We start from the raw sequence: 15,404 nt of genomic DNA, 5'->3' as shown, positions 1-15,404 counted from the left end.
TATGTTGTAGTTTTACAAAGTTATTCAGAAAAAAAGAATACATACAGATCTGATGTCTCATGTTTCTTGACTTATGAATTATTGTTAAGCTTTCTGACTAGGGTTATACAACTGTCAATAACACGAAGCAGAGCAATCATGGATGACTTTGCTGGCATTAAAGTGTAACTGCCATTTCACTACCAAAAATGAAATTCCTAACATATGTGATGCTGAGGGGAAGATATTCATGACGCTGCATTTTTCAGATAATTTTACCTTTCTGTCTGTATTCAGCCCTTAGCAACTATATTTCTCTGTGCCTCTATTTCAGCATCTTCCTAAGATGGCCTCTGCTGCTCTTCCTGTGATGATCTTTGCACTTCCTTGAGGCCATCCTGTATTTCCCTCACTTCCCATAAGCCCTTGCTCTCCTCACATGAACTAGCAGTACCAATCAGAACGCAGATAACTTCCCACAGTACCCAGAGCAGTGTGTATCCTTCCATATAGCTAACCAGAGACAAGCCCTGCAATTACATTAAATCAGTAAGCATTTTTTTTAACCTCTTAATAGCCAGCTATCCCTCATTCTCTTTCAGACTGACAGGGAGGGGAGGGGGAGCTTTTTTAGCTGCTTATATCTCTGGTTTGGTACCAGCTAGAAAATGGGCTTTGTATTGTCTAAAAGCTGACAATCCAAGCTTTCAGACAATACTAGAATGACATAAATCTGTTCAGTACAGGGGAAGATATCAATGATAGAAATCAGGATGCTGTGAATGAAGCTGAAAGTGAAAGCAAAAGCAGATTTTACCCTCCATTATTCTCGACTCTATTTCTAAGAGTGATTTCCTCTGTTGCTTGCACTAGAGCTGTCATTCTGGTCTTGTATTAAAGCCTGGACTCAGATTTCAAACAAGACTAGTTTCATATTTCTAGCTGCCACAATTAAGAAGATATCACCATCTAAAGCATCCCTCCCCCTCCACTTTCTGCCTCAGCGCAGCTCCAGGCTGTCAGGGCTGAGCTCCTCCTCCCAGAGCTCATCCGTCTCTTGTTATAATACTGAGAAGACAGACTGCACATGGCAACGCAGGGAGATGAGAGCTGCTGAATAGGAAAGTAGCATGCATTTGTGGGAGTTATTAGCAGGTAAAACTGAAAATGATAAAATTTTAAACCATTGCAAAAAAATGTAATGCAAACTATTACACCATCAGAATGTTTAAACGAGACTACACCTTATTTACACCTGGCTACATGTAGTGAGCCAGACCGACAGGGGGATTATATGTTAGGTTACGGTGTGAGCATTAGATGGGCGGCGGTAAATACAGTTCTGGTTACTCACGGTTATGTAGTCCCTGGGCAGGCCTGAACAAGTGATGAGGAGAAGGGCACAGGAATTCTCTGGGGCACACTCTGGTGTAAAGGACACAGGCCAGATGGTGGTTCGAGGTGCCCTTGATGGTCTGTATTAATGTGCCTATGGCAAGGTCCCTTGTAGTCGTGACGCCAGTACATTTTATGGTGGTACAACCATTTACTGTAGTGTTAACTGAGGAATTGGAGACTGAGACAAGGATGGTGCAATCCAGCTTATAACTTTTACTGAACGTTGCTCCTGGTAACGGTTATATCCAAGTATAAAACAGTCTCTAGTACATCCAGATATGAAATACAGTCTCTTTAAGAGGGACAGAGGTAAAGCTGCAAGAGGTCCACTGCTCACAGGTGTGATGTCTGTCTCTCAGGCTATTTTTGATATAGGTTTTTTGCTTACTGGTAGAGGACTTCTACGCTGGTCCCTGTTATCCCAGTGCAGGTTAGTGAGGCTGCTGGAGGCTGGTAAATCCTTCACTTTTTAACTCCAAAGGTTCTAAGGCGTGTATAGTGATGGCTGCAACCCTTTTGGGTCTCTGCTTCTTTAGTGCTTTCTGAATTAATATATTTTCTGAAGCTAAAATTCTAGCTGATGTCCACTAACTCTTAGCAGAGTTCTGAGCTGAATGTGGACCACTTCAGCTCATGGCTGAAGACTAAAGACTGAGAACTAAGACCTTCCTAACTAGGCCTGGGCTGGGCTATATATGGGATGTGTTGTCTCCCCCTAGTGGTAGGCTCAGTGTTATGGAATCTTACACACCTGTAGGCAGAGATTATGCATAAAGATGCACTGCAGCATAAAACAGGTTATATCAAGTGTACAAAGCATAACACTACGACTTTGCAGTACCAACGTGGGTAGTGGAACACTGCATACATTCCTAGAGAGGAGTGGTTGTCCCCAAATACAACCCTCTCCATCATATTTGCCTCACAATAGCAGCTACTTTCTTCTACTACAGTGCAGGCTTTGGGGAAAAAAATAAAAAATAAATTAAATTTAGAATTTAGGCCGCCTGACTGTACATTACATTATTAAATTTAGAGGCTTCTCCTTTAAAAATAAATGTGAAAAACAAAAACAATACAGAAAGGTCCTCTAATATCTATTTATTGCCTGCAAGGAAAAATACAGTTAAAACTGGATATCTCCAGGTTCTTCTGTAAATCTCTAAGCTTCCCTGAAAGACAAAACTAGTAAAATATTGATAACAACAGACAGAATCTCCTCAAGAAAGGTTCAAATTTGGAGACTGTTGCCTTATTTCACTCTCTAGTTGTTCATTTTGGGCCCTGACCGCATGAAATGGAACCCAGTGAGAAGGTCTCACCCAAGATCCACCGTCACCCTGACCCCCCCTCAAAAAAAATAAAAAAATTATATATATATTCAGTGCAACATAAAACGTAAACAAAAACTGGAATTTGTGCTATATGTCTGTTCAGACATAATTAGTCTCTTTTATATTATAAGCTCCCCTTATATATAATTTACTTACAGTTCTGAAGACTCAGGGGTGCTGGCAGGCTTGGCCTCAGGGGTGCTGGCTGGCTTGGCCTCAGGGGTGCTGGCAGGCTTGGCCTCAGGGGTGCTGGCAGGCTTGGCCTCAGGGGTACTGGCTCGCTTGGCCGGGCAGAAGGAGTGTGGGAGAATGTGAGGCTTTTTTTCTCCAAGCTGCTCCGGAAAAAAAATATTTTTAATTACGCCTCAGGTCAGACCACCAATCAGACCCCCAATGTTAATCAGACCTCAGATGACAGCCCCAATAAGATCCCCAATGTTAATAAGACCCCAATAAGACCTCAGATCACACCTCAGCTCAGACCCCAATATGAATGACCCCCAATCAGACCTCAGATAAGAGCCCCATTCCTCATAGCAGCCCCCAGTAGCCTCATCTCAACACACCTAGTAGCCATATATCATCCCCCAGTAGCCTTTCCATCAGCCCCCAGTGCCTCTTACCAGCCCCCAGTGCCTCTCCATCAGCCCCCAGTAGCCTCATAGCAGCCCCCAGTAGTCTCATAGCAGCCCCAGTAGCCTCATAGCAACCCCCAGTAGCCTTATAGCAGCCCCCAGTAGCCATATATCAGCCCCCAGTAGCCTCATAGCAGCCCCCAGTAGCATCTCCATCAGCCCCCAGTGCCTCTCCATCAGCCCCCAGTGTCTCTCCATCAGCCCCCAGTAGCCTCATAGCAGCCCCCAGTAACCTCATAGTAGCCCCCAAAGCCTCTCACCAGCCCCAATGCTTCTCCATCAGCTCCCAGTGCCTCTCCATCAGCCCTCAGTAGCCTCATAGCATCCCCCAGTAGCCTCATAGCATCCCCCAGTAGCCTCATAGCAGCCCCAGTAGCCTCATAGCAACCCCTAGTAGCCTTATAGCAGCCCCTAGTAGCCATATATCAGCCCCCAGTAGCCTCATAGCAACCCCCAGTAGCCTCTCCATCAGCCCCTCAGTGCCTCTCACCAGCACCCAGTGTCTCTCACCAGCCCCCAGTGCCTCTCACCAGCCCCCAGTGGCTCTCCATCAGTCCGCAGTGCCTCTCCATCAGCCCCCAGTAGCCTCATAGCAACCCCCAGTAACCTCAAGGTAGCACCCTGTAGCCTCTCCATCAGCCCCTAGTGCCTCATACCAGCCCCCAGTAGCCTCTCACCAGCCCACAATGCTTCTCCATCAGTTCCCAGTGCCTCTCCATCAGCCCTCAGTAGCCTCATAGCATCCCCCAGTAGCCTCATAGCAGCGCCCAGTAGCCTCGTAGCAGCCTCAGTAGCCTTATAGCAGCCCCCAGTAGCCATATATCACCCCCAGTAGCCTAATAGCAACCCCCAGTAGCCTCTCCATCAGCCCCTCAGTGCCTCTCACCAGCCCCCAGTGCCTCTCCATCAGCCCCCAGTAGCCTCATAGCAACCCCCAGTAACCTCAAGGTAGCACCCTGTAGCCTCTCCATCAGCCCCTAGTGCCTCATACCAGCCCCCAGTAGCCTCTCACCAGCCAACAATGCTTCTCCATCAGTTCCCAGTGCCTCTCCATCAGCCCTCAGTAGCCTCATAGCATCCCCCAGTAGCCTCATAGCAGCCCCCAGTAGCCTCGTAGCAGCCCCCAGTAGCCATATATCAGCCCCCAGTAGCCTCATAGCAGTCCCCAGTAGCCTCCCCATCAGCCCCCAGTGCCTTTCCGTTGGCTCCCAGTGCCTCTCACCAGCCCCAGTGCCTCTCCATCAGCCCCCAGTGCCTCTCCATCAGCCCCCAGTGCCTCTCACCAGCCCCCAGTGCCTCTCCATCAGCCCCCAGTGCATTTCATCAGCCCCCAGTGCCTTTCCGTTGGCTCCCAGTGCCTCTCACCAGCCCCCAGTGCCTCTCCATCAGCTCCCAGTGCCTCTCCATCAGCTCCCAGTGCCTCTCCATAAGCCCCCAGTGCCTCTACATCAGCCCCCAGTGCCTTTCTGTTGGCCCCAGTGCCTCTCACCAGCCCCCAGTACCTCTCCATCAGCCCCCAGTGCCTCTCCATCAGCTCCCAGTGCCTCTCACTAGCGGCCCCCAGTGCCTCCCCCCTCCCCAGTATTAAAATTATTGGTGGGCAGTGCGCCCTCCCCCCTCCCTCCCCGGTATTAAAATCATTGGTGGGCAGTGCACCCTCCCCAGTTTTAAAATCATTGGTGGGCAGTGCGCCCTCCCCCATCATTGGTGGCAGAGGCAGTCCCGATCAGAGTCCCAGCAGTTTAATTCTGGGGCTCCGATCGGTTACCATGGCAGCCAGGACGCTACGGAAGTCCTGTCTGGCTGCCATAGTCATTTAGTCTGCAGTATACTTACATGCGCTGTGGCCACCCAGCGCTCCTTCTTGTAACTCACAGGTCTGTGCGGCGCATTTCTTATGCTTATAGCAGTGCACCACACAGACCTGTGAGTTACAAGAAGGACCAACCGGGCGGCCACAGTGCATGTAAGTATAATGCTGCAGAGTAACTGGGCATGGCAGACAGGACTTCAGTAGTCATGGTAACCAATCGGGACTCCAATGCTGGGACTCCGATCGGAACTGCCGCTGCCACCAATGATGGGGGGGCACTGATGGAGGATGGAGGGCGCACTGCCCACCTATGATTTTAAGACTGAGAAGGGCTGGGGGAGAGCGCACTGCCCACCAATGATCTATTTACTGGGAAGGGCGGGGGGAGGGTGCACTGCCCACCAATGATTTTAATACTGGGGAGGGGGAGGAAGCACTGCCCACCATTGATTCAGCATCCCCATCACCATGGGAACGCCTCGGATATAGAATATACCATCGGATCAGAGTTTTCTCCAATCCGATGGTATATTTTAACTTCAAGCGTTACCTACAGAGGACCAGGAAGCGGTGAGTACAAAGCCTTCACCGGTTCCTGGTCCTTTTGCCTGGCATTAAAGATGGGCGGCCCTGAAAGGGAACGGCGTTCCTGCTATGAAAAAAAAGTGCGGGAACGCCGTTCCCACAAGTTCCCGCAGGACTCGAGCCCTGCTTACTGCACCCTTTATAGTGTAGCAATTTCTTGAAATATGACCAGTTTTACTAAGGCTGGCGTCAGCACCCGGCATACCCGGTCAAGTGCTGGGGCCCACAGCTTCTGGGGCCAGAAGCAATGAGCGATTCCATCAATACAGATGAAAGCGCTCATTGCTGGAGCGCAGGGAGCTGGGTCCTGTCACTCACCGCTCAGCTCCCAGCGTTCATCCCCTCCTTCAGGCCAGCCGCGCTCTGAATGGTGATTACTTCTCTCCGCTCCACTATTCAGCCTGCAGGCACAGATTGCACTGCCCGTCTGTGTGGGTGGAGCCTGCAGTCTGGTAATCTGCATAAGCTCAGCCCACATGGTGCTGGAGAGCGATCTGTGCCTGCAGGGAAGAGAGGTATGTGAGTTTCAGGAACGGGACAAGTTGAGTAGTTACAGTTTTTTTGTTTTTAATACAGAGGGGTCACAGAGGACTTTATTACTATGGAGAGGCACAGAGAACTTTATTACTATGGAGGGGGCACAGAAGACTTTATTACGAGAAAACGGTCAGACTGGTGACGGAATTGTGTTTTCTGGGGATTATCATAGACACTGCTGGGATGGAGTGTAGACTTCCGGTAGACAAACTGTTGAATCTGCGGCAGGAGGTTTCTAAGGCCATAAAGCAGGAAAGATTAGGTTGCGGGACTTGCAGTCCTTATTGGGAAAACTTGATTTCGCATGTCAGAATATGCCAATGGGTTGAATTTTTTGCAGACGCTTGGCCGCGGCTACGGCAGGTGTTTCCGCGCCGTATCACTTTGTACGGTTACGAAAAGAGTTAAAAGGGGACTTGAGGGTACGGGCATAGTTTTTACAACAGTACAATGGTCAGACGTTGCTTATGGGTGACGCTTGTGACAATGTTGATTTTGAGATATATACGGACGCGTCGGGGAGAATCTGTTTTGGGGCGTATTGCCAGGAACAATGATGCGGGTACGTGGCCGGAGGCGTGGGTTCTACGGGGCTGGACAAAAAAAAACTGTTTCTTTTGGAACTTTTTCCCATTGTCATGGCTGTGGTGTTGTAGGGGAAGAGATTCGCAAATAGGAAGGTGCATTCCCATTGTGATAATCTGGGGGTGGTTCAGGCCATCAACAACTTATCGGCATCTTCCCGCCAGTGGTTAGACTCTTGCAATTTTTGGTCTTGCGTTGTTTGTCAATTTATACTTGGGTGGATGCGGAATTTGTTGCAGGGGTGTCTAATTCTGTGACGGATGCTCTTTCTTGTTCACAGTGGGAGCCGAGGAAGAGGGTCTAGAAGCGGAGGAAGAGGGTCTGGAATTTCTGACCTGGCTTTGGGAGATCTTGGAGGAGCAATAATGGGGTTGTTGAAGGACTCGCTGAGTGCTGGTACCTTGAGGGTATATGGTAAGGTGTGGGAGACTTGGGAGAGGTAGACCGCTCGGATTAAGGCGGGCATGGATGACGGAGAGATGAGATAGGTGCTGTCATTAGGGCATTTGGAGGAATAAGGTTGGTCTGTTTATTAGCTAAACCGTTTCATTGCAGGTTTAGCGTTTGGTTTCAGGTTGCGGGGCTTATCTGAAGAGACAAAAGCCTTTCTGGTTCGACAGAGGAATTGGTGAATGGCAGTGTCAACAGAGTGGGGGGGGGGGGGGGTTGAGGTGTAATGATGTGGATTTATATTGGGACAGGGTTGTTGTTCGAATCTGGAGGTCAAAGATGGATCAGGAGGGTAGAGGTTACCAGTTTACGTTGTTTGTGGTCCATGGTTGTTTTATGTGCCCAGTTCAGTGTTTGGAGGGTTATAGTTTGGGCTTAGGGAGGGATTTAGCTCCTTTTCTTCGGCATGAGGGCGGCTTTTGTTCCGTTTTCAATTTTTAGCGGTGTTCAAAAAATGTTTAACAGCTTTGGGGGTCGAGGGAACAGGGTATTCGGGCACTCGTTTAGGATTGGAGCAGCTACGGAGGAGGCCAGATTGGGGGTCAGTGAGGATGTAATTAGGAAAATTGGTCGCTGGGAATCGGTTCATTTTCGGTCTTATGTTAGACTTGTTCTCTTATAGATATTATACGCGGTCATTTGTTTGAGTTAGGGTTTAATTCTTCTTTTTTGTTGTTTGCAGGTCTGACAGCAGCTTTGGTGTGGGTCTTGGAGCACTCCTATGTGTTTTGGAGGCCAGTCAGAGCGGATGTGAGGCCGAACGGGCGTCAGCTCATGTATTTTGGTAGCGAAGTAGCTAGGATCAGGTGGTTGGGGGTTAGAGGGATGTTATGGTGGGGTATACTGTGGGAGGTAAATTGTTTTGCGCGATTGGATCGCCCCCCCCGGATATTTTGGTGCTTTACGTTGGGGGCAATGACCTGGGTATGCGGCCATTTAGGGAGTTGATAAGGGATGTTAAGTTTGACCTGCTTCGGGTTTGGGCGTTATTCCCAGGTCTGATAACGGTATGGTCGGACATTGTTCCGCGCAAAGCTAGGAGGGCGGCGAGGTCAGTTGAAGGAATTAACAAGTCCCAGATAAAGGTAAATAAGGCTGTGAGTCGATTTATGGCAAAAAAATGGGGAGGTCGCGGTTCGGCATGAGGAATTGGAGAAAGGTGTTGGTATGTTTTGGAGAGCAGATGGTGTACATCTTAATGCTGTGGGAATAGATTTATGGTCCCTGGGGATCCAGGGTGGGATAGAAACATTGTTACGGATGTGGAGGAACGCACAGGATTAAGTAGGTCAAGCTGCGCGTTCTTGGAGGCGGGGGAGTTCCTCGAAGTTGGTAAATATTGTGGTACTTGAGGATGTGGTACTTCGATTAAATCCGAACCGTGGTTTTTGTGCTATTTATCAGCAGGGTTATGGGTTAAGAGACCGAACAGATAGCCAATAGCATAGTCATGCACCAGGGCCCATGCAAATACCATCGTCACCACCAGGGCCCATGAGTAGAGTTCAGCGAACACCTGGATGTTCGGGTTCGAGAAGTTCGGCCGAACTTCCCGGAAATGTTCGGGTTCGGGATCCGAACCCGACCCGAACTTCGTCCCGAACCCGAACCCCATTGAAGTCAATGGGGACCCGAACTTTTCGGCACTAAAAAGGCTGTAAAACAACCCAGGAAAGAGCTAGAGGGCTGCAAAAGGCAGCAACATGTAGGTAAATCTCCTGCAAACAAACGTGGATAGGGAAATGAATAAAAATAAAAATAAAATAAATAAAAATTAACCAATATCAATTGGAGAGAGGTCCCATAGCAGAGAATCTGGCTTCACGTCACCCACCACTGTAACAGTCCATTGTCAGATATTTAGTCCCAGGCACCCAGGCAGAGGAGAGAGGTCCCGTAACAGAGATTCTTGCTTCATGTCAGCAGAGAATCAGTCTTCATGTCATAGCAGAGAATCATGCTTCACGTCACCCAACACTGGAACAGTCCATTGTCAGATATTTAGGCCCCGGCACCCAGGCAGAGGAGAGAGGTCCCGTAACAGAGATTCTTGCTTCATGTCAGCAGAGAATCAGTCTTCATGTCATAGCAGAGAATCATGCTTCACGTCACCCACCACTGTAACAGTCCATTGTCATATATTTAGGCCCAGGCACCCAGGCAGAGGAGAGAGGTCCCATAACAGAGAATCTGGCTTCATGTCAGCAGAGAATCAGTCTGCATGTCATAGCAGAGAATCAGGCTTCACGTCAGCCACCACTGTAACAGTCCATTGTCATATATTTAGGCCCAGGCACCCAGGCAGAGGAGAGAGGTCCCATAACAGAGAATCTGGCTTCATGTCAGCAGAGAATCAGTCTGCATGTCATAGCAGAGAATCAGGCTTCACGTCACCCACCACTGTAACAGTCCATTGTCATATATTTAGGCCCAGGCACCCAGGCAGAGGAGAGAGGTCCCGTAACAGAGAATCTGGCTTCATGTCAGCAGAGAATCAGTCTGCATGTCATAGCAGAGAATAAGGCTTCACGTCACCCACCACTGTAACAGTCCATTGTCATATATTTAGGCCCAGGCAGAGGAGAGAGGTCCCATAACAGAGAATCTGGCTTCATGTCAGCAGAGAATCAGTCTGCATGTCATAGCAGAGAATCAGGCTTCACGTCACCCACCACTGTAACAGTCCATTGTCATATATTTAGGCCAAGGCACCCAGGCAGAGGAGAGAGGTCCCATAACAGAGAATCTGGCTTCATGTCAGCAGAGAATCAATCTGCATGTCATAGCAGAGAATCAGGCTTCACGTCACCCACCACTGGAACAGTCCATTGTCAGATATTTAGGCCCAGGCACCCAGGCAGAGGAGAGAGGTCCCGTAACAGAGAATCTGGCTTCATGTCAGCAGAGAATCAGTCTCCATGTCATAGCAGAGAATCAGGCTTCATGTCACCCACCACTGTAACAGTCCATTGTCATATATTTAGGCCCAGGCACCCAGGCAGAGGAGAGAGGTCCCGTAACAGAGAATCTGGCTTCATGTCAGCAGAGAATCAGTCTGCATGTCATAGCAGAGAATCAGGCTTCACGTCACCCACCACTGTAACAGTCCATTGTCATATATTTAGGCCCAGGCACCCAGGCAGAGGAGAGAGGTCCCGTAACAGAGAATCTGGCTTCATGTCAGCAGAGAATCAGTCTCCATGTCATAGCAGAGAATCAGGCTTCATGTCACCCACCACTGTAACAGTCCATTGTCATATATTTAGGCCCAGGCACCCAGGCAGAGGAGAGAGGTCCCGTAACAGAGAATCTGGCTTCATGTCAGCAGAGAATCAGTCTGCATGTCATAGCAGAGAATCAGGCTTCACGTCACCCACCACTGTAACAGTCCATTGTCATATATTTAGGCCCAGGCACCCAGGCAGAGGAGAGAGGTCCCGTAACAGAGAATCTGGCTTCATGTCAGCAGAGAATCAGTCTGCATGTCATAGCAGAGAATCAGGCTTCACGTCACCCACCACTGTAACAGTCCATTGTCATATATTTAGGCCCAGGCACCCAGGCAGAGGAGAGAGGTCCCATAACAGAGAATCTGGCTTCATGTCAGCAGAGAATCAGTCTACATGTCATAGCAGAGAATCATGCTTCACGTCACCCAACATTGGAACAGTCCATTGTCATATATTTAGGCCCCGGCACCCAGACAGAGGAGAGGTTCATTCAACTTTGGGTTGCCTGAATATAATGGTAAAATGAAAATAAAAATAGGATTGAATGAGGAAGTGCCCTGGAGTACAATAATATATGGTTAAGGGGAGGTAGTTAATGTCTAATCTGCACAAGGGATGGACAGGTCCTGTGAGATCCATTCCTGGTTCATTTTTATGAACGTCAGCTTGTCCACATTGGCTGTAGACAGGCGGCTGCGTTTGTCTGTAATGACGCCCCCTGCTGTGCTGAATACACGTTCAGACAAAACGCTGGCCGCCGGGCAGGCCAGCACCTCCAAGGCATAAAAGGCTAGCTCTGGCCACGTGGACAATTTAGAGACCCAGAAGTTGAATAGGGCCGAACCATCAGTCAGTACGTGGAGGGGTGTGCACACGTACTGTTCCACCATGTTAGTGAAATGTTGCCTCCTGCTAACACGTTGCGTATCAGGTGGTGGTGTAGTTAGCTGTGGCGTGTTGACAAAACTTTTCCACATCTCTGCTATGCTAACCCTGCCCTCAGAGGAGCTGGCCATGACACAGATGCCTTGGCGACCTCTTGCTCCTCCTCTGCCTTGGCCGTGGGCTTCCAATTGTTCCCCTGTGACATTTGGGAATGCTCTCAGTAGCGCGTCTACCAACGTGCGCTTGTACTCGCACATCTTCCTATCATGCTCCAGTGCAGGAAGTAGGGTGGGCACATTGCCCTTGTACCGTGGATCCAGCAGGGTGGCAACCCAGTAGTCCTGTCACGGAAGGTGTACAGGAAACAAGACAATGCAAAATGAATATATGACTCACTGGATCCAAAACTAAGGAACAAAAGGGAGACCCCTGCATAAGACCTGGCACTCTCCCTGACTGCTCAGCCTATGCGAAAATCCCAATGGTGGATGATCGCATATCCTCGTACCTCGACTATATACCACCTGAACACCCTACAATAGTGAGGGGACACGACCACCGGCTCCCTACACTAGACACGGAGGGAGTCATGGTCACCTGGGACCTAGCAAACAGAAAATCACAAATAAATGTACAGCACTTATCTTGTAGAAGACTGGAAAATAGGATCAGCATGCACACACACTCCAGGAAGTTGTAAAAGCCGCACACTAATGCATTATGGGGAGGAATTTAAAGGGATGCAATCAGTCCAACTACATGACAGCTGAGAGAGGCTAACGAGATGAGGAACTGAAATTCAAAACAAAGAAAACTCAAGGAGGAGGTTCTGAAAGGCTTCTGTCAGAGCTTCTCAGCTGTCTGGTTGTGACAGTACCCCTCCCTCTACGAGTGGACTCCGGACACTCAGAGCCCACCTTCTCAGGATGGGACCTATGGAAAGCCCTGATGAGACGAGTGGCCTTAATGTCCGTCACTGGGACCCACATCCTCTCCTCAGGACCATAACCCTCCCAATGAACGAGGTACTGGAGAGAACCGCAGACAAGACGAGAATCCACAATCCTAGAGACCTGAAATTCAAGATTCCCATCAACCATAATCGGAGGAGGAGGCAAAGGCGAGGGTACAATGGGTTGAACATAAGGTTTCAATAAGGACTTATGAAAAACATTATGGATCTTCCAAGTCTGAGGAAGATCAAGACGGTAGGCAACAGGATTGATGACAGACAGGATTTTGTAAGGCCCAATAAACCTAGGACCCAACTTCCAGGAGGGAACCTTCAATTTGATATTCTTGGTAGACAACCACACCAGATCACCAACATTCAGGTCCGGACCAGGCACACGTCTCTTATCTGCCACACGCTTATATCTCTCACTCATGCTCTTTAGATTATCCTGAATCTTTTGCCAAATAGAAGACAAAGACAAGGAGAATCTGTCCTCATCAGGTAAACCAGAAGACCCCTCTCCCGAGAAAGTCTCAAACTGCGGATGAAACCCATATGCACCAAAAAATGGTGACTTATCAGAGGACTCCTGACGACGGTTATTTAAAGCAAACTCAGCAAGGGACAAAAAAGAATACCAATCCTCCTGATTCTCCGCCACAAAACAGCGCAGATATGTCTCCAGATTCTGATTGACGCGCTCTGTCTGGCCATTCGACTGCGGGTGGAAAGCAGAAGAGAATGACAACCGAACCCCCAAGCGAGAACAAAAAGCCTTCCAGAATCTGGAAACAAACTGCGTGCCCCTATCAGAGACTATGTCTGAAGGAATACCATGCAATTTGACAATGTGATCAATAAATGCCTGCGCCAGCGTCTTAGCATTGGGCAAACCAGGAAAAGGGATGAAATGCACCATTTTGCTAAAACGGTCCACCACCACCAGAATCACAGTCTTCCCCGAGGAACGAGGCAGGTCCGTTATGAAGTCCATAGACAGATGTGTCCAAGGACGGGAAGGAATGGGTAAGGGAAGGAGAGGACCTGATGGCCGTGAATGAGGGACTTTGGCACGAGCGCAAGTCTCGCAGGCTGCCACAAAACCCTCAACCGACTTACGAAGCGCAGGCCACCAGAATCTCCGAGCGATGAGATCCACTGTGGCTCTTGCCCCCGGGTGCCCAGCAAGGACCGTATCGTGGTGTTCCTTAAAAATCTTGTGTCTTAAAACGAGAGGCACAAACAACCTCCCAGGAGGACAAAGATCAGGAGCCTCTGACTGGGCTGCCTGCACCTCTGCCTCCAATTCAGGAAAAAGAGCAGAGACCACCACACCTTCAGCTAAAATGGGACCCGGGTCTTCAAAATTTCCACCTCCTGGAAAACAACGTGACAGGGCATCTGCCTTCACATTCTTAACCCCAGGGCGGAACGTGACAACAAAATTAAACCTTGAAAAGAACAAAGACCATCTGGCCTGTCTCGGGTTCAGACGCTTGGCTGACTCCAAGTAGGCCAGATTTTTATGGTCAGTAAACACGGTAATAGGGTGTCTGGCTCCCTCTAGCCAATGGCACCATTCCTCAAAAGCCAACTTGATGGCCAACAATTCCCTATCTCCCACATCGTAATTTCTCTCTGCGGAGGAGAGTTTCTTCGAGAAAAAGGCACACGGTCGCCATTTGGCAGGAGAGGAACCCTGAGTCAAGACTGCACCCACACCCACCTCAGAAGCATCAACCTCAACTATGAAGGGTAGAGAAATATCAGGTTGTACCAAGATGGGAGCGGAAGCAAAACTCTCCTTGATATTAGAAAAGGCCTTACGCGCCTCTACCGACCAGGAAGAAAAATCTACCCCCTTTTTTAATCATATCAGTGAGTGGTTTAACAATAGAGGAATAATTCAAAATAAACTTCCTGTAATAATTGGCAAAGCCCAAAAAACGCATCAGCGCCTTTTGATTCTCAGGAAGCTCCCACTCAAGCACAGCGCGGACCTTCTCGGGGTCCATGCGAAAACCAGAAGCGGAGAGAAGAAACCCCAAAAATTGAATTTCTGGAACCGCAAACACACATTTTTCCAGTTTCGCGTATAATTTATTCTCCCGCAGGATGAGCAAGACCTGACGTAAGTGTTCCTTATGAGTTTTGAAATCAGGAGAAAAAAATCAAAATGTCATCCAAATACACTAATACAAATTTTTCCATTAAATGATAAAAAATGCTGTTCACGAAAAGCTGAAAAACGGCTGGGGCATTTATCAAACCAAAAGGCATAACCAAATTCTCAAAATGGCCCTCAGGGGTATTGAAGGCCGTCTTCCATTCGTCTCCTTCTCTGACCCTGACCAGGTTGTATGCCCCTCTTAGATCTAATTTGGAAAAGACTTTAGCCCCAACAATCTGGTTAAACAGGTCCGGGATCAGAGGAAGCGGATAAGGGTCACGAATAGTGATACTGTTCAGCTCCCTGAAATCCAGACAAGGTTTTAAAGAACCATCTTTTTTCTTAACAAAGAAAAAAACAGCGGCAACAGGTGACTTCGAGGGTCGTATGTGTCCTTTTCTCAGACTCTCCGAGATATAAGCACGCATAGCGACCCTTTCAGGTTGGGAAAGATTGTATAAACGAGATTTAGGGAGCTTGGCGCCTGGGATGAGATTAATAGGGCAATCGTACTCCCTGTGCGGGGGCAAATCCTGAACTCCACTCTTAGAGAAGACATCCGAAAATTCAGAGAGAAAAGATGGTACAGTCTTAGTAGAAACCTCAGAAACAGATTTCGTAAGGCAATTCTCTCTGCAAAAGTCACTCCAACCATTTATTTGCCTCGCTTGCCAATCAATGGTGGGGTTATGTTTAGTGAGCCAGGGTAGCCCCAACACAAGAGGAGTAGGTAATCCGCTAAGGACGAAACATGACACATCCTCAACATGAGCATCACTCACAATTAAACAAATATTGTGAACTATGCCCTTTAATGATTTCTGAGAAAGTGGAGCGGAAACAATAGC

This window comes from Bufo gargarizans, chromosome 3 (genome assembly GCF_014858855.1).
Source record: "Bufo gargarizans isolate SCDJY-AF-19 chromosome 3, ASM1485885v1, whole genome shotgun sequence".
NCBI lineage: Eukaryota > Metazoa > Chordata > Amphibia > Anura > Bufonidae > Bufo > Bufo gargarizans.
The sequence above is the reverse complement of the archived record's forward strand: the minus strand, read 5'-3'. Positions refer to the sequence as shown.